Source organism: Battus philenor, unplaced genomic scaffold (assembly GCF_028537555.1).
Source record: "Battus philenor isolate CCGP_79_NKW_IND1 unplaced genomic scaffold, ilBatPhil1.0.hap1 SCAF_15, whole genome shotgun sequence".
In the NCBI taxonomy this organism is placed as follows: Eukaryota; Metazoa; Arthropoda; class Insecta; order Lepidoptera; family Papilionidae; genus Battus; species Battus philenor.
Genome location: NW_027181677.1, coordinates 4,360,168 through 4,374,681, shown reverse-complemented (window position 1 = coordinate 4,374,681; position 14,514 = coordinate 4,360,168). Strand labels below are relative to the sequence as shown.

Sequence of the window (14,514 nt, the reverse complement as noted above, 5' to 3'; positions counted from 1 at the left end):
AGCAAAATTTATCCGACCATAGTGGTGACGAAAAATAATTACAATAAAACATTCAGTCACTTTTTTAGAGAAATACCAAATCGTAGACAGATAATTAGATTCAAAATGTGAGAAAATATCATCTATAGTCTATAATTATTATATAAAAAAAAAACAATTGCTAAACAAGTTTTTCCATTATTACAAGCAACCGAAGATTTTAGATCTGGCCAGTATACAAATAAAATTTTTTCTTTTTTTGGAATATAAACTGGAATATAAACTATTATCTATTTCTTTATCACGCATGTTATTATTGTCATTTATTTGCAAATAATATACATAACCTAAAAAAAGTATATATATATATAAATATTAATGAAATGTTGTTTCGGGCTTTTTTCATTTCTTTTAAAATGAGGTAATACAGTAAAGCAAATAGGTATATTTTAAAATTTTATTAAAAAAAAAGGAAAAATACAATGCAAGCCACGGAATAAGTTTGCGACGTTTATAAACCTAAAGCAGTGTAAATAATAGCACGAAAGTGATAAAATCGTTTTCAATCCGTGAATTTTAATATCAAAATGCACCTTACTCAGTTCGCCCAGTTACAAAAAAATATACGCCATTTTTGGAAAAAGTGGTTAAGATTTAAGACATTAGTATTTATGACGTTGCTGAAGACTTAAAAATGACTATAAAACAGTTCGATAATCGGGTACCAGACGAGCTCGCTGAAAGATATTTCAAACACTGTGTACCACTTGCTAAGACACGGTGGCTGCGTTCAAAAACGCCTTGGAAAAGAACTTTAAAGAGAAGTGGGCACACTGCTTTTCGTAATAGTATTTCAGAAAACAACGACGCATATATTGTCAAGGAGACTATTTTGAAACAAATTATTAAGTTGTTACTATGTTAAATTTGAGGTATTATAAATTTTTTCTATATTACCTATAGTACTTGGTAAGTTGTGCCAGAAGTTCGTTGCTTTAAAAATATTAATTGTCATATTTAACAAAAAAATCTGAAATAATAAAATCAAAAAGAATGCCCTCAAGCTAAAGAGGCATTTATCTGCCATAAGGTGTAGGATCTCGATAGTCCTGTTCCGACTGTCGTGAACCACGACTGCGTCTGGTGACGTGGATTTTAATTGGACATGATCTTCTTAACAAACTGTTTCCTTTAGGAGACTGCTTCTCATATACTACTCTAGACTACGGAGGCAGTATCCTAGAAGGCCACCAATGTCGGTTCACCCAGATGCCACCTCGAAGTTGCCGGCAGCATCAAGAATTTCCTGGGATTTTTCGAGTAGTTCGTTTATCTAGACTTAAACTCGACGCAAAATTAACGCAGTGTACCAAGGTTACGTAAACCGTCCAGTAAAGACAATTTTATCTTACTTTTTTAGTCAAAGAGGTTGTTAAACATAGTTTCCAACCCCTCACTAAGCTAGTTAAAAACGCTGACAGGTAAATCCATACCACTTCGAACGAGAAAGGTGTCGCCTTGTTTTAAGCCGACGCCACCTAAGACGGACCTACCCTCGTGTAATATTATATGGTGGGTGATGTAGTTATAAAGAATTCTTCGAGATCATCTTAAAATGGACAAACATACAGGCAGTGGCGTGTCACTGCACTTGAATAAACAACGGTCCTTATTTAAACAGAGCCGAAAGTGGCGATAGTCCAAACACTTTTGTTTGTTCTCGCGTGTTTGATCCGGCCTCCGACGCCATCACATGTTAGCTAACATTTTACTAATGTTTGTACGATTTGCATTGTCATAATTAGTTTCTTTATGTACTCACTGTAGCAGGTGTAATTCTGATGTCTATTGCGAATAAAATGTCACTTTAAAATGATTTTTGATATTTCCCTTAATAATATAATCCTTTTATATGTTAATGCTTGAATTAAATATACATTGAAATAATAAAATAAAAACTATTACGTTTACGTTCCAATATAATGAAGTTTCTTTTCGAGACCTCCGGATTCTTGATAACGGTTTCAATTTTAAATTTTGTTCAGTCTATATCGTTTCATATAAATATTTAATGTATATTATGAATAATTTAATTTGCTTTTAAAAATCTTTTATTGCATTAACCTGAGGTATATTGCCAAACGATTTCACGTGTTTAAATAAATTGAAAGTAATTTTTGAAATCCATTTTTAAAAAGATTTTACGTAAATATGTACGTAAAATGTTATTGCAAAATTTATATCGTATTTATTTTACTGAAACTTATCACGAGAGTTTAGATCGGTCGATAAAAATAGTGATAAAAATGAATTGCCAATTATGGCGTGCATTTGTTACATGCAAAAGAATGTTATGGAAATGCAAATGATATTACGCTGGGGCGAGAAGAAACGAGCGCATTAAACTTTTTTATTATTTTTTATTGTCGGTTGTCGTGTCTCGCCTCGTGTGTGCATTAAACGATAACGTTATCATGTGGGAAATTATTGGCTTCACACTATAACTGCAGTTAACGATTGGAATTTAAAAAAAAACATTATGGAGACAATAAAACATTTTTCTCTTAGTAATTTCATTGTGATGAAATATGAAATATTTATCATTGTTAAGAAATTTAACATACAGGTTAATTTTTACAATTAATGCTTTAAAGAGATGATTGTATTTTTAATCATTAAAAGATTTAAAGCAAGCTATTTCCAATCACACTATATAAAGCTGATCACACCTTCAGTCTATTGGAATAAGGCACATAACTTCTGGCAGTACAGTCTTCAGGGACAGATAGTAAACAATAATTAATTTTAATAAATCAATGGAAATAATCTGATTTTGAATAATAATATAAATTTTGCAAACGATTTTTTCTACTATATTATTATTTCTGAAATCATTGATTTTTAGTTAGGGTATACCATAAATTGATTCACAGAAAATGAACATATACATCAATAATTTTAAACCTTTCATATCTATTAGAAATTTTGTTGTATATAACATAACTAAAATAAAATCGCTTTATAGCTTTTGTGAAACAGCTGTTTGAGACCACACATGATGCTATTAATATTTTAATTCTGATACCAAAAGTTTTTAATATAATAAATGTCATTGTCGTTTAAAATCGTCTCCCATAATTTTACTCGGGTAATTTACGTAGCGAGCGACGTAAATAGGCGTACATAAAAAGGTGTATATCTACTTAAAATTATAAGTTTAATAAAAAGTTTTCTTACAAGCAAGATACGGTCGGGCACGTAAAGAAGGCTCGTTAAGGCGGCCGTAACAATAAAATCCAACACCCACAGCACTAGTTAGGTGAACGGACCCATTTATTGCCTCCGGCGCGACGCACTGTACCTGAGCGATACATATTCTCAGAGTTATCTTGTTTTAGTATCGTAAAGAATATCGATATTAAAGAAATATCAATGTAACTTACAACTCTGATAACAGTTGACACACGTATCAATAAATAAATGCATATATTTGAAGAAAAAAAACGTACATGTAATATATAATGACAGTCTAATCTAAATTATAGTTATTACGTACGTATACTTTGCTCGATATCTTTGCAATACTGACATATACGTTGTTTTGTTATAGGTTTTTCTCTATTCTGTGGATGTAGAACTAGCATGTTGAGCTTATGTAAATGTAAATCGCCTACTCACGTTATAGACTCTCCAATAAAGGTAAACAGTTATAGGCTAGTCATTAAAATAATAAATTAATATGTAAAAATGTTACTTAGATATAACCTTTTAAATATTATTGAGCGGTATAAATGAATAAATAATTAAATTAAGAGAAAGTTTAGTAAATCCATTAAAAGGAGATTATTTAAATTGATCCTCTTGGTGTCAATAAGTACACTTACATTCTGGGAGGGGTAGAAATATTAGTCGGGCAATAGCAACAGATCAAGACAAGGTTAAACCCTCAAGGGCGCCCTTGAGTATGTATGCCAAACGAGTGACAGCTGAAGCTGATGTTTCCAAGAGGGACGACGACGAGCTCTTGAACCTAGTCATTTTAAGGATCATTCATCCACGCGAGCTAAGAGCTTCGTGATCTTCCAAGCAAGTGAAACGAAAGTATGTAGCGGCCCGACCCGAGGCCCTCCAGGAAGCCTCCGAACTTCACAACCTTAAAAGAGCTTAAAACAAAGGATCTCGGCGCCATAGGCCATTAAAAAAACCCGGCATTCTTCCAAGCATACTTCTCTTAACAGCAAATAGATATTCCGAAGTTAACTAGGTCTGACCTGTGTCTTAGACGTCAGATTAATTCAGATGACATAATTTCACAGATTCATTGTGGCAACCCTATAGAAAAGGGACCCGGTTTATTTTGGGCGCTCGTAAAATCGATTACCCGTCCGATTCGTGCATCTTGCGTCTGCTGCGCGTACGAAACAGGATGTACTATTTCTGATCCACGCCACTTTGACAGCGATATTTGTATAATATTAATGCACTGATATAAACATAAACATACCATATTTCCTCGGAAATAAATTATTTTAGTTAGAAACGATAGCAGAGAGCTATACAGAATGATGGATTTATGTAAATCATTGCATGGGTTGAATGAACAAAATATTGGTCAACAAAGAGCATTTGAAGATTTTACACCTATTTAGAATCAACCTTTACAAAGTGATCTCTCTGAAATATGTTATTTATTAATTTATGTTTCATTTTGGAACTAGGATATCTACAGACAGGAGATAAATAATTACTTTAATATATAGTAAATCGAATTTTAAAAAAGCTTTTTCCTATTATATTGTTATTCTTTGTTATTTCTGAAACCGTTAATTTTTGTATACAGTACACTCTACACTAACTGTCTGCTAAGCTTTATAGCACATAATCGATCATCCTGTATAATTAATTTTATAAAACTATGTACAGAACGACGTTAATAAAACTAGTCGTTTTGTATTACATTTTAAACAGATTTTAATGTTTTTAATTGTGACTTTATTTGACTTTAAATGTCTGAACAGCGTAATTTGATCTCAAAAGCAATTCACGTATTGTATATTTTCTGCCTTAAATTACAATAACTAGGCATTTTGCCGAGTCCTCTGCGTGTAATCATTTTAACAATTTATAGCATAATTTTCTTATGATAATTGTAAGTTGAAAATTTAAGCCTACAATAAAACCTTCTCTTTCTTGCTTTCTATCCCTCTCTTTCTTCTTTCATTTTAAACACAAGCCAATTCCATGGCTTTAAATAATATTTGCAACAAAACTTCTCTTTTTTATAAAGACAGATGTTCTCGATACTTCGCAAGTATTACTTTTCGTTATCATAACTTAATTAACGTTTGCCTTTGTCTAAAAAAAAAACTGTCATGTAATTGACAGCAGATGACATTTTGTCCCAGAAATGTTACACATCTGCTTTTAACTTTAGACATCCAAAAAAGGCTAAAGATTGATGTTTAAAAAATGTTAATTGTCATTCTTTGAAAAACAAGAAGAAACGTTTGAACTGCACCTTTAACGATTGTCTAAAAATGGCAAACGGACTCACAGCAGGTGGGTAAATTTTCACGAAATCTAAATGACTTACTTTTTTATGTCCAGAGACAACAGAAGAACACGAGGAGTTTTTTTTTATTCCTGTATAACTTTAAATGGTAGGAGAAGCACGGGACGAATTTGTAACGTGTTATAAAATGTTTACATATATGAATATGCATGATTACTACTTAAAAGAGCAGTAGCTGATTTTTTCACAACTTTTTTAGAATTTTAATAGCCGATTTAATACTAAAGTTATCGATTTCAACTATGTGCCTCCATATTTGTTAATTGATTTATATAAAATTAGTATTAAATTGAATTTGCCTGTAATTACATTGTTCAACTTTAACGCAACGAGTGTTCCAAACGCGTCATGATCTAAGAGTTCATACAAACTTAGACGGGTCTTTTTGTGTTCATTTCTATTTAAAAAACCGTGGGTGATTTGTGTTTGTTTAGCGTACTTTTAAAACATATGATAAAATAATTTAGAGACATTACATGGAATTATAGCATCGTATACAGCTGCCTGCCTACAAAAGAGTTATTAATTTTATGAAGCCTAGAGAAAGGTATTTTTTACTCTAACAAAACCAATGTTAATACCCAAGAACTTAGTCTTCAATGATTTCGTTGAGTAAAATAGGCTTTATAATTAAGCTGAGTTTGATTTTTATTTTACAAAAAAAAAAAGGAATGTCAGTTGTCATTTTTTTAAACACCATCACTTTTTAGTAAACCAATAATTCACCCGAATAGTACATTTTAATAACTGTTAGGTGAGGATGCACAGTTCATTCTCGTGTCCAATTAGTGGTTTATTTATTACAAAGAATGTCGGATCGTGTTTCTTGCCCCGATGAAATACGATCCGGTTGACATAATATATGACGAGGTGTTATTATAGCCCGCGTCTACGAGTTTATCGTAAATTTTTACAGTTGCCATACATTTTATCAATAAATACATTTTTATTATCTGTAATTAGCAGCCTTAAGATTTTATTAACGGACATCGCGAACATTTTGAATAAATAACGATCTATTTATTCCAAAATTAATAAAAGTGATGAAATTTAGTATTTGTGTAAATAAATGTTACTTCTTATAGTTAAAATAGATCTAACCCATTTACCGTATATATTTTTTAAATTCAATTTATTTTCTTCAAAATACAATTTTACTATTCTCTGTGCAATTTGATGCATTTCTCAATGAAATTTTGAAAAGCTTTTCGATATTATATCCAAACACGGTTATAAATTACTCATTTTTTAGTAATTATTACATTACTTAGGTAATTAAATAATTGTGTTTCTATATAACTATGAATAGTAATGGTTTTTCGACGTCATTGAAAACTAAAGGAATAGCTGAATTTAAAGAATTTTTTAACATTTTTTTTGTAAAAGATTACTATTATATTATGTTATTTAATATTACTACTTATGTAATTTAATGAAGAAGGAGTTGGATCATGTTATGTCTATTTGTAATTATAGATGCAAAGAAAATGTCATATGTGATTATATGTATTTTTTATACTCTGTTGATGGATACGAATTAAAAAAAAAATTCCGTGAATATATTAAAAATAATTGCTATTATGTTTAAAACAGTTCTCGCAACAGGATGTCGAATGCGGTTGATATATACATACAAAAAGTGAATAGGCGATCGTTACTATTCCTTTAAATTACTCACCATAATTACTTTTCTTTCATACCTTGTTTCTTTCGAACTGATAAATATTGAACACTAACGATTCTAAGAACAGTGGCTGTTTGTAACGCCATAGAGGAGAACCAGTCGCGCAGCTCGTTAAGATGGGATTCGACTTGTCTTTTATGGTTAGTCGTTCGGTTGATTAGGTTTATTTTGCGACGGCAAATTGCAAATGCGGCCGGGCGGCAGAAGACGGGGTATAATTTCTGGTTAGCGCGCATCGACCTAACCGCGCTGATATGCATTGAACTGGATCCATGATTCCTCTTTTTATATCATAATTCCATACACGCAGCGTCATTGCCCGTTCACAAGCATTTTAAAAAATCAATTCGAAAGATCAAAGGAAACTGCTGCTATGGTTTTTTGAATGTAATGTTGCCAGTGTGTAACATCTATAATACAAGCACAGAGCTTTATAAAAAAAATAATAGAATTTACATAAGCAAAACTTTCAACTCGCTTCCAATCACTTCCTACGTAGATGTCTTACGGCTGAAATGATGATTGTGATGATGACTAATCAAAATTAACTACATCATATTATCAATCAAATTTTAAAAGAATCGTTTTAAAGAGGAATCGCTGTGGAAACGATTATGTTACGTGTACATATATCAATTTCTAAAATTGATTAATTCTTAATTTAAAAAATGTGCAATTTAAAAGATAACCGCCAAATTTAATTAACGACTAGCTTATATAATAAAACTCGTTACGTTGAAGTTTTAATAATAAGAAAACCTTTTACAGTTCTATACAAAAAAAAAAATAAATGTGACGTATAATAAATATGTACGATTGATGATTTATTTATTGATTTAATGTCTTGTACAATAAGCAACCATAACTTTTTTATACACTACAACCTTTAAAATACTGAAAAGGCTAGGCTTTACTTCTAAAACGTCTAACAATCTTTTTTTGGTGCTATTAATGTCAAATGTTTGACATGTAGTGACGTAATATATTCTGAGGCTTGTATGAAAAATACCTCCATGAGTACCATCCCCATGGTTTTTACGAATACAGGACAATGGTTAGTATAAATTAAAGCTTATAACAGACCAATTGGTTATAAGTGTTAAAGCTTTGAACGGTTAAACTCTAAATAAGTACAAAAATCAATGGTTTGATAATTAATAACTTAATTAGAATACAGTACGAAAAAGCTTTACAAAAATTCGGAATATTGTATATTAAAAATAATTATTGTTTATTTTCTATTCATCTAGGCTTTGTATTCAAATAATTGACATATTCTTTCTTATTTCAAAGTAATCACTTCATATAGGTGGTTAGATGTATGAGTAAAAACTTTTTGCTAACAAATGAGAACATTCACCGATTTAAAGTTTTAATAACAAACAAAAAAATAGCCGAATTGGTTGCACAGTTCTAATAATTGTCGCTTAATACATTTAGATTTTTTCGTTGATATAGAAATTTAAATGAATAATAAATGGCAAGTTTATATAAATAGCTGGTGCAGCAACAGTTGCTTAACCAGCTATATAAGAGGCACGGAGTCATAAATCTGTCATTAGCTGTCTTATTATGATGAAGTTACTTTTTGTTGTAATTGACGTTGAACGAGTGCTCACTATTTACATAATGGACGGAGGACGGTTGACGAAACGCTCTCTTCGCATACAAACTAGTTTTATTTACATTTTCTTTGGCCGCAGGGTACGCCGCTGATTGGCGACCGTACCATCACTTGAATTATAAAGAGCCATAATCTTACTTGATATGATGGTTCTTGTTAAACATAAAACATTTTTTTTTATCTGTACCGTTTGTTTTTTATCTGCCACGTATTATAACAGTAGCTAACAAGAATGTCTTAAAACTAACTGGCCTCTAGTATGGCTTATCAATTTTTTTGACAAATAATAAAAACAAATTTTTGAATAATAATAATTAGTGATGAATATGTTAAAGAAATAGCAAACTATGGTACTTAGATTACCAGCCGCTTCGCTACTTGAAAATATTTAAAAATGTGGTTATTGGAGTAGTTTTTGTATTGAACAGAAAGATTATTATGCTACAGTAACATGAATTTAAAAAAAAAAAAAAACATATTTCTATATGTTAGACAATGTTCACAGCAAAAGTGTTTAGAAATGAATCGTTCGAATTTTAAATAAAAACATTCTAATACAATCATTAAAAAAATACAAACCCCATCAAGTTTGTTGTTATTTATTTTCAGTAGGTGGCGCATTACGAACTAACGTAAACTTTATTTTAATGTGACGATTATAAATTATTGTAATTAATTCATTTATAAAGCTACTTTGGTTTAAAATAAAATATTTTTAATATATATTTTTATATTACCACTACCTCTGATAATATCTTATAACCTAATTTCGTCCTGACGTTTATTTATAGGACACCTTGTAAACTGTTACAAAAGTTCTTAATTCAGAAGCGAAGGACAGTTAAAAAAAGTATTTATCTTGAAAGGTTTTAGCGGCAAAGTTACAATCGCTTCTCGTTAAGTTTTATAAGTTTATAAGTTTTACCCACTTCAATCGATCACAACCGAATTATTGGAGCTTTTTATTACCGACCGGCAATGACAATCGATTCTTCAAAAGATGACTGGCCGGTTTTATTATGGCCCGTTGAACGCTTCAAAGAGCATTTTGAGAGGTGAACGTTTATGCATCTTGTTTCTATATTATAAGATTCCTAAAGACCTGTTACAACAATGTCTTATTGTATTTTAAAAAGGTAAATTTAATAATGAATAAACCGCAATGTAACATAATTCTAACATGTATATTATCACTGTGTATATTTAACAAGATAAATTAACATTTGTATAATAACTAGAGTTCGGATAATTGGATGCATATTTCCAATCAGTCCTTTATACCTAAAGATAGTATGGAAATATAAAAGAGTTACTGTAATGCTACCGAAACTGCTGTACCGCGCCTTGAGGCACGATGGGGTGTAAACCAAAGGAATAAGAACATTAACGACGAAGCCTCGAGCATAGATGTCGGACGAACGGAGCGGCTATACTCCCCCTCGTCATGTCGCACTTTCCTAAGACACGGTACAGTGCGGTAGTACTATGCTATATAAATTAATTAGAGAAGATGTATCTTAGATTTCTACTTACCGTCTTAATCGCCTAAGCAGTTATACTTACCTGTCTTACACCTGCTTATTGACATTCAACTCATACTTATCGATCGGTATTTTCGATATAAAAATTCTTTTCATAATAAGACAACGCGTAAATATATGCATACGAATATACGATCTCTGGTAATAACAAGTTAATGTTTTATGAGTATATTTTTATTTTGAAATTTCTTTAATACGTACAACAGTTCATCGCATAATTTTTTTTAATTGCATTTTTAAAATTCAATAATTTTAATTCAGGTTCGTATTTAATTTTTACTTCCTTAAATATGTTACTATAAATGATGTGTTAATTGTCTTTATTTTAACTCGAATGTAATATAGACACACCTTTATGCGGATTTGTATTATATTTATGTAAATGATCAAGATTGTTTGGGTGCGGGGGCGCTAAGCACCTTATTGTGGCTTGACGTTTCGATGTTCAATCCGATTCTGTGTTTGACAGTTTGACGCGTACTCAGATAGTGGTGTTAAGCCAATGGTTTCGTAAGATGAAGAATAAAATATAAATAGATAATTTTGAAATAATATACAGAGTGATGGAATATAGATGTAAAAGCTTTAAAGGGGGAATAGATAGCTCACTTGTTGTTAATTAACGATGGTGCACCAGCAAAAATCAATGGTTACAGAAATATTTAATAATGCAATTATAATGTAATAAGGAAAAGCGTTTTCTTTATTCAGTTTTTTCAATATTAAAATTAAACATTGTTTACTATCTGTCTCTGCAGACTTTATATAACCATAAGTTATTGGTCTGTCGCATGTGATGGAAATAAAAATTAATATAACATATTTCAGAGTGATAACTTCATACAGGGCTATTGGAAATTGGTGTATTTTACACCATTAAAACTCTTTGCTGACAATAAACTATACATACTCCTTTAAATCTTTTGTATCTATAACCAATCAGGCTGTACATATAAATGCATAAAGTATTTAAAAAATAACAGTAAAATGAATATTCGGAATGTAGTTTTTGTTACCGGAGTTTTACAAAGCATAATATATTTAAAAGACGGGTTAGAGTCAAAGTTTTAAAAAAAAATGGTTTTAAATTTTTCCATCAATGACAACATAACACAAATGCATGTATGTAGAGCAATATCCGCCATTTTTCTACAAAGAAAATATAGCAAAACTTCGTATAGACTTATGTGATACTTTAATGTGTGAAAACAGAACGCTAATTCTACTTTTAAAGTCTTAAAAACACTTTAAAAGTTAAAGTTAAGTTTCTTGGGTAAAACTTTTGTCAAGAATTACAACCTTTTGATTCTATCACATGTTGTACTCTTGGCAAAAAAAAAAGAGACTGTCTTTTTAATTCTAGATAAATAACAATTTTTTTAAATTTAATTAACAAAAGTTAAAGCTGGAGGAAAAAAGGGAAAATATATTTAATTTTGAATGTGTTCAGAAAGTATAGCACATGGCTCCAAACATTCCCTTTATGATTGTAAGACATTTAAGGGTAATACACATTATTTGACAAGTTTCATTCTTGCAGCTCTTAACGTGTACTAATTATGGAACATGCAAATTTTTACCACAGCCGCTGAGTTTCTTAAAATATTATCTGCTTACTTTCTTTCTGATAGTCAGAATCATGGCAATATTTTAGTTCTTCACTATCGAAACCAGATAAATATTCGTGGACCCGTTTATGAATTGTGAACCTTCATTTTTTGTCAGACCAAGGTAGACCCCCGTCGAGTCTTCCATGAACCCCAGGACACCATGGGCTATTTTAGAAACATTGATATAAATACTGACATTAATTCTAAACTAAAGTTTTGAGATTATATTTAAAGATTATAAACAGCAATAAATTAATATCAAACAAAAAGGAATTAAAATATCAATAAATACGAATCAATATTTAAATTAAAGTAAGTTAATTATTAGTATGTAATGTTAAAATGTTAATTAATATATTCGATCGTCCCAAAATCCACGATAAAATGGAGTTATTACACGAACTAAACGGACATATGTATATAAAAGAGATAACACGATATAGGCGTCGCAGGTGTGAACAAGACACGCGCCACACATTTTTGACAAGCCAACTTCAGACTTTCAAATTTAAGGGCCCACTTTAATTTGTTTTTTTTTAGTTTTTACACCGCATTCATTGTATAACATCTCGTTCCTCTCACTTTGTGCAAACGCGATACAATTTCTAAATCTAAACAAAACTGGAAGTGTTCTGTGAACAAAAAAGAGTTTACGGTTAAAATTAATTTTGAATATTTATTGCAAAGCCATTAATCTGGAAACATCGATCATTCGATAAATTTTATTTCCTTTTAAGAGAAATACACAACTAAAATCTCAGGGAATTCTTTCGAAACTCGTACTTTTCTTTTACCTCACCTAAAGAGCTTTTAACGAGCCGACCTTGCTGTTGAAACAAGAATGAGATACAAACATACAAAAATCCTTCCATTAGAAAAGGATAGTTGGGCGCACGGTTAACAATAAACTTACTAACGAGGCAATAGATGAAATCAAAGAAGGTAGTAACCGCCACAGTTACGCATCAAAATAAGCAACGTGTGCTTGTTAAGTGAAGGTATATATTCATTTAAATAAATATTGGTTGTAAATTGTCAGCGGCGAGGCGTGTTGGCCCGACTAATGAGAATGACTAGGACGCATCGATTATTCGATTTTAACAATAAACCTTTAGCCAGTAATAATAAGATGCAAACTAGTTTAAAATATGTTCGAATCTACAAGATTTTCCAATAAACGCCTTTTTAAAATTTATTCAAATTGGTTTTCGTTGTTCAGCGGCACAAAGAGCACTGGTGTGTAGAATTTTAAAAGTGCTTTTTATAGATGAATATCGTATAATATTGTTCATAGTTTTAATTGCCAAAGGAACTTTATTACGCATACAACAATATCCATAAAATCCGTGAAGTATGTGCTACTATGGTGGCATAATATACGTTATAGTTCCTTTAACGGTGTCTAAGTGTAATATTTTAAATAATATGCCCCCTGCATATTCTAAATACAAACTCCTATTTTTTTTTTCAAAAAAAAGAGAGATGTGATTATACCGGATTTGCGTTCGTGTGCGTCAACTGATGTAAAATAAAAGATGCGTTTACAAGCGACTATTTTGTTAAAATGTATGCAAATGTTATAACTTAAAATCATATTCGAATTTTTATTTTTATTATTGTCTTCTAAGAAACACACCAAGTCAAAGATGAAACAGAAGTCAAAGCAAGAACAGGTTAAATCATAAGTTAAATAGAAATCGGTTCAAAAATATTTTAATTTGTGTAGCAATCGGGAACGTAAATCAACGTTAGAGAGGGCGTCAACTCCTTGCTAATGTCAGATGCATATAAATATATATTTGACTAACCAATATACAAAGTTAAGACTTTACTTGACTGCTAGCTAATATATTAACTGCTTCTCAAAATAGAAGGTTGAAAAGTTATATTTTTAATTAAAATATAACGAAGATATGTTTGCTATAAATATCAAGGTATTTTAAGATCAAGTTAATTGGATAATTGAAACTCTTGATCAATAAGAATGCGTACAGAGAATATTTTAAGTACAGAATGCGCACGCAAAACCTCCTTTGATCGTCACTTAAAATAATTATATTGATATGTCGCTCACCCAGTTATTCAGCTGATTGAAATGCCCTTCAAAATATTCCATAGATATACTCATCTAGACTAGTTCCAATGGAGTTGTTAATGAAAAAATATTAATAGTTTCTACCGTCATCAACATATTAATTTTAGGACGTCAACAACTGCGCGTGTACCTCTCCCATAGATTTCCATTAACAAGTTTTTTTTTTAATTTTTTATTGGGGTAGGGACGATAAAATGTGGATGTAAATGACTTTTTCTTTTTTTATATATGCTCTTGTTCCGGGCAATGGTTTGCTGTTCCACTTCTCTGCAGAACCTCAGAAATGCAGAGCGACATTTGTCGTCGCCCATGAGGGAGGCGACACTCTCCTCTTCCACTTTCTTGCACCACGTATTCTGTTGAAATACGTGCTAGCCTGAAGGCTTTTACAGCTTCATCTGAGTTAAGT

The 14,514-nt window shown here is 31.0% G+C and overlaps 1 protein-coding gene across 1 annotated transcript in view; it reads right to left on the bottom strand.

Moving 5' to 3' along the window:
- The window catches only part of fz4 (frizzled 4), a 45,758-nt gene that overhangs the window by 5,028 nt on the left and 26,216 nt on the right, over positions 1-14,514 (bottom strand). The window lies entirely within an intron of this gene.